The sequence below is a fragment of the Vipera ursinii genome (assembly GCF_947247035.1).
Source record: "Vipera ursinii genome assembly, chromosome: 1".
In the NCBI taxonomy this organism is placed as follows: Eukaryota; Metazoa; Chordata; class Lepidosauria; order Squamata; family Viperidae; genus Vipera; species Vipera ursinii.
The window spans coordinates 241095515-241101069 of record NC_139512.1 but is presented as its reverse complement, the minus strand read 5'-3'; the positions used below and the strand labels follow the sequence as shown (position 1 = coordinate 241101069).

The following is a 5555-nucleotide window of genomic DNA, read 5'->3' as shown; positions in this document are numbered from 1 at the left end:
TCTGGCTGGGTCCTTTAAAGCAACTCTTCCTTCTGCTTACTCAACTGTACTCTGAGATGACTCTCTAAGGGGCAATTCGAATCGGGTGCCCAGGTTGGGAGGAGTGATCCGTGTGGTTAGGTTATGCCCTCCATCGGCGAAAGTAACATCTCCAGGCGTAAAATCTATCTATTTATAGATTTGTCCAGGCTTTTGGTCAAGCTTTTCGTATGAAAAATTCCAATAGTTTTAAGCCCACTGGATTATAACGTTCCAAGGACCCGGAGACCTTCCATTAGGTAAGAAAAGTACACTAGGTAGTGGCTTCACAGTAACCCTGCCAGATCAATAAAATTTCAAAATTAGCACTTTCTCCAGAATTTGAAACATCTGGTGACCTCTTCAGAAGAAAATCATTGGAACCGACTTTATTTCATGGCACATTTTATCTCTGTTACAAACCAAAGTACACTTATTCTCCTATCCTTCACTCTTCCACATGAAACCATAGAAAGTAAAGCACCGAATTATGAGCTGTGCTGGCATACTTTTAAGTATATTCTGTTAACCTAAATGCGATGTGATCACAAGGATGTGTATTGGGAGGCATGTACCCTCCTAAAACATATACTAAAATCTATGCAAAATGGCTGCATGAGTTGGGTTTGGCTAGTCTAAAGAAAAGAAGAAACAGGGGCAACATGATAGCAGTATCCCAGTATTTGAGGGGCTGCCACAAAGAAGAGGGTGTCAAACTATTCTCCAAAGCACCAGAGGGCAGGACAAGAAACAATGGTTGGAAACTGAGCAAAGAGAGAAGCAACCTGGAATTAAGGAGAAACTTCCTAACAGTGAGGACAATTAACCAGTGGAATGGCTTGTCTTCAGAAATCGTGGGTGCTCCATCTCTGGAGGTTTGTAAGAAGAGACTGGACAGTCACTTGTCTGAAATGCTTGAGCAGGGGGCTGCACTAGAAGACCTCCAAGGTCTATTCTATTCTATTCTATTCTATTCTATTCTATTCTATTCTATTCTATTCTATTCTATTCTATTCTATTCTATTCTAGCTTTCTATAAAGCTTTGATGACCTAATACCTGGCTTTTCCCCAGCACTGGGACACAACTGGATAATTACACCTTAGAATTTGACTCAGCATAAGTCTTTGTTGTTCTTAATGCTTTAATCTGTTTTACATCGTAATATAAAATAATATTTTAATATGATCCTATGTGTTGCTTTAAGGTTTGATTGGGATTTGCCCAGACAATAGGTAGCTAGGCACATCTTTTAAATCAATACTGTAAACTGACTAGGCCTGATGGGTGAATCACTCAGAAATCACTATCACTTAAAATCTGTTATTCTCTTAAATAAGCTAATAACATTGGTTTTCCCCAAGGTGAAATATAGGTCACAATTCAATTCAGAGATTGTGAAACCAAAAAGTATCAGTCTTGTATATCAAGAATGCATAAGCTAGTTTTTGGGTGACATGAAAAAGATGCCTTTTGGTTTTGAATGATTAACTTTCTATTTACAAAGCAAGCGCTATTGCCCTTGTGCTATTAAGGCACTCGGTGTAAAAACAGTCTGAAAGACATTAAGAAGAAAAAGGACAGTAATTTGGGGACAGTAAAGTTATTTGTTATATCTGTATATACATGTCAAATGACCCATCCACTGGAAGAAAAGTGGATTTTTTGAAAGAGAATGATGCAAAAACACAGCAATAGGGAATTTTCTTTCCTTGTTCATGGATTAAAACCATCTCTCAAGTATCAGGATTCCAATTTAGAATTTCAAATACAGAATTTTGGATGATGTACAGTACTAGCTGCTATTCAGACGGAACATTTTGCAAGCTACTGTTACAGGCCAGATAGAATGTTTAAGTTAAAGGTAATTTAAGTTAGCTTAGATGAATCCTTCATGAACTCAGCACAGGGTGTGTCCTGAATAAACCCCATTCCCCTTGTCTCTAAGTAGGTCCCATATCAAAAAACTAGAGAAGCAAGCAATATAATAAGAATAATCTTTACAGCTGACCTTTCCTTTAAAGATGAGGTGTTAATCTGAAAGTACTACTTATCCTGGACTTGATATTCTTTAGACCTGAAATCAAATCTTCTGCAAATGTGTTCATATTAAATTTTACTTCCTAATTGTAGTGTTTAATGCGCTTAATAAAAACACACTGATATGAATCAGGTCCTATGGAATGTGGTGAGCTCAATTTAAGTTCATTACACAAATATATATACAGTAAGACACCTAGAAGGTAACATATTTTTAAAATGTGAATTTGTGATATTGCACTCCCCTGTTCCTGCCCTATAAACTTCCAGAGTCCATCTCCTCTCCTTAAACTACAGCATTCCAGATTGCAAGCAATTTTTAAAATCCCTCTCATCTGTCTCCATCAGCTGGAGTCGGAGAACTGGCAGTAAAGGCAGTTTGAGGTCTGAAAATTGAAAGCATCTGTGGCTTTTTTTTTTTACTTTGACTAATTTATGTATCTTTTGGTTTGGAATGGAGACATGGTGATGACAAATACTTCAGAGGAAGAGGCATCACGCAGAGGCTTTCTTTCCCTGCACACAGATTAAAACCACGTATCACATACCAGGATTCCGACTCAGAATTTCAAATATAAAGAAACACTCATTTTGGAAATAAGTACTGTGTGCGCCATAGGTACTTTTTTATTCTTTTGCTATCAGTTAGCTATAAGCTTATAGAAAGTGCCTCATTCGGTTCCACAATGATGATCCTGTTGTTGTTGTTGTTGTTGTATGTTTGCTTGATGCATATCCAGGTAGTCCTCGACTTACAATCACAACTGAGCCCAACATTTCTGTCGCTAGGTGAGGCATTTGTTAAGAGTTTTCTCCCATTCTGCAACCTTTCTTGCCATAGTTGTTAAGTGAATCATTGCCGTTGTTAAGTTAGTAACATGGTTGTTTAGTGAATCTGTCTTCCCCATTGACTCTGCTTGTCAGAAGGTCGGAGAAGGGGATCACATGACCACAGGGACACTGCAACCGTCATAAATATGAGTCAGTTGACAAGTGTTTGAATTTTGATCATGTAACCACAGGGATGTTTCAAAAGTCATTAAGTCTAAAAAATGGCCCTGCATGAATTGGGTATGTCTAGTCTAATGAAGAAAAGGACGAGGGTGACATGATAGCAGTCTTCCAATATCTCAGGGGCTGCCACAAAGAAGAGGGAATCAAGCTATTCTCCAAAGCACCTGAAGGCAGGACAAGAAGCAATGGATGGAAACTAACCAAAGAGAGAAGCAACCTAGAACTAAGGAGAAACTTCCTGACAGTTAGAACAATTAACCAGTGGAACAACCTGCCTCCAAAAGTTGTGAATACTCCAACACTGGAGGTTTTAAAGAAGAGACTGGACAGCCATTTGTCTGAAATGGTATAGGGTTTCCTGCCTGAGCAGAGGGTTGGACTAGAAGACCTTCAAGGTCCCTCCCAGTACTGTCATTCTGTTATTTTTCAGTGCTGTTGTAATGCAAACCGTCACTAAACAAATTTCTGTTTAATTATAGCATGCATATTTCTAATCCCTACTGAAAAGAAAACATTTCTGGTTCTGTGATTTTTGCAATAAGGACTGAGATAATGTAATAACAAGTTTAATTGGATAAAGTTTAAACAAATTGCTGAACCTAGATCCCTTAACGGCTTTTTATCATTTTGCTTTTGCTTAGCTCTTTTTCACATATACTTTATTGTATCTCCCCTTTTACTTTTGATATATTAAGTAATATTGCTATTAACTTCACCCATTACAGTCACTAAATTGCTGCATGTGTATCCTGGGGAGATTTATCAACAGTAACTCCTTTGCTGGTGCTCAGCAGACCATGAAACTTACAAGGTAAACATTAGTAACAATAGGCAAAGAAGGGGCTTCCTAAAACAAGAGCTAAACTCTCAAACAAAAACAAAACAGTGAGGTGCCAAAATATAAGCCATGAGTCACCAAAAGATACCAGACATCTCAGATGGGGGAGAATGAGGAGAATGAGGAGCTTTAGAAAGGACATGATGCAATAGCCTGTGAGAGTAGCCTTGGGAGAGTAACCTTGGGAGATAGGAGGAGAAAGAACTGTAACTTAGACAATGGGGTCAGAGAGAGCATCTCAAAATGGACCCTCCCTAGTTCTCTTGAAAGGAAAGGCAGGGGAGGCAGAAAGTGCTTTTGGATTTGCAAGATCTTTTCCTATGATGTAATAATAAAGGTAATTGTAATGTTTTTGATTTTCTGTGTGGACTACCTCGAGGAGCTAATTTGCCTAATTAAAGCCAGAAAAGGAATCATGACACCCCCGCCCTCAAACTCTAGACATACTGTAGAACTACTGGCTAAGGACTCCCTCTGGACCACCCTCTCCCCCCAAGAGTAAATGTCTCTTTATGGTTAGCTTCCAATCATACAGTTAGTATGGAAAGAAATCTGTAATAAAATGTTTATGTTCAAATTGATTTTTAATTTTTTTGGATACACATTAACATCCATTGAGAAGGTTCCCAAAGCCACTGGGAGCAGGGGGTAGCATAATAGCACTATGGGGGTTTTACTGCAATTCCTTTTTTTGATATGTAACTTGCCTGAATCTAGATGGCAGGGGGACAGTGCTTCAGATAGAATTGTGCTGCTAATTGAGGTGAACCCAAAGGTGCTTTTTCCAAAGGAAACTGGACTTTCTTGGGGGGGGGGGGTTCCTTGAAAACATTTCGCTTCTCATCCAAGGAGCTTCTTCAGTTCTCACTCTCATCCAAGAAGCTTTTTAATGAGAAGCAAAACCTTTTCAAAGAAAAACAACAACCAAGGAAGTCCAGTTGCCTTTTGGAAAAGCACCTTTGTGACACCCATGACATGGATGATTGAGAATCTCCATATATAACTGAGAACAATGCCAATTACAGGGAAAGAGGGGGGGGCACTCCAGGAGGCTGTGGCTGTTTTATTGATTTATACAGCTATTATGCTGTCAAGCTTTTCACAGCAAATTTATTGCAATCAAACAATTGCCTAGGTCTTCTGGATTAACAAAAGTAGCCCTCACTTTCAAACATGGGGTGGTTCCCTCTAATGCTGTTGAGAATGAGAAAGAAGAAAGAAGAAGAAGGTTTCATATACACATTTTCTTCAGTTCAAGAATGTTGGCCTTTTTGCCATTTTTTGCAACTGGAAGTCTGGGGTATCTTGGAAGGTTTACCAGATATAAATGCAGGTTGATTAGCAACTTTGACAGTCAATAGCCCAAAACCAATAGCATCCAACTTTCCCCAAGGCTGATCCCCAACAATGAGGTTCTTCTGACCAGTATCCCACAGCCTCTTTTTAGAGAAGGACTTTCTTTTTAGAGAAGGAATTCTCAGTAAGATTGACTCAGTAAAAGATTAATTCACAATAGCTGTAGCTTTACTTTCAATAAAGGATCTAGAACTGCTCTTTAAAGAAGTCACTGAGAACATCAGTGGACCAGCTTATAAAAAACTAGGATTCCTGGTGCATGTTGTCATGGCAGTTGTCATATGAAAATG

At 38.8% G+C, this 5555-nt stretch overlaps 1 protein-coding gene across 1 annotated transcript in view; it reads right to left on the bottom strand.

Annotated features, from left to right (window-relative positions):
• The window catches only part of MRAP2 (melanocortin 2 receptor accessory protein 2), a gene marked incomplete at its 5' end in the record, with an annotated part of 869028 nt that overhangs the window by 226098 nt on the left and 637375 nt on the right, over nucleotides 1-5555 (bottom strand). The window lies entirely within an intron of this gene.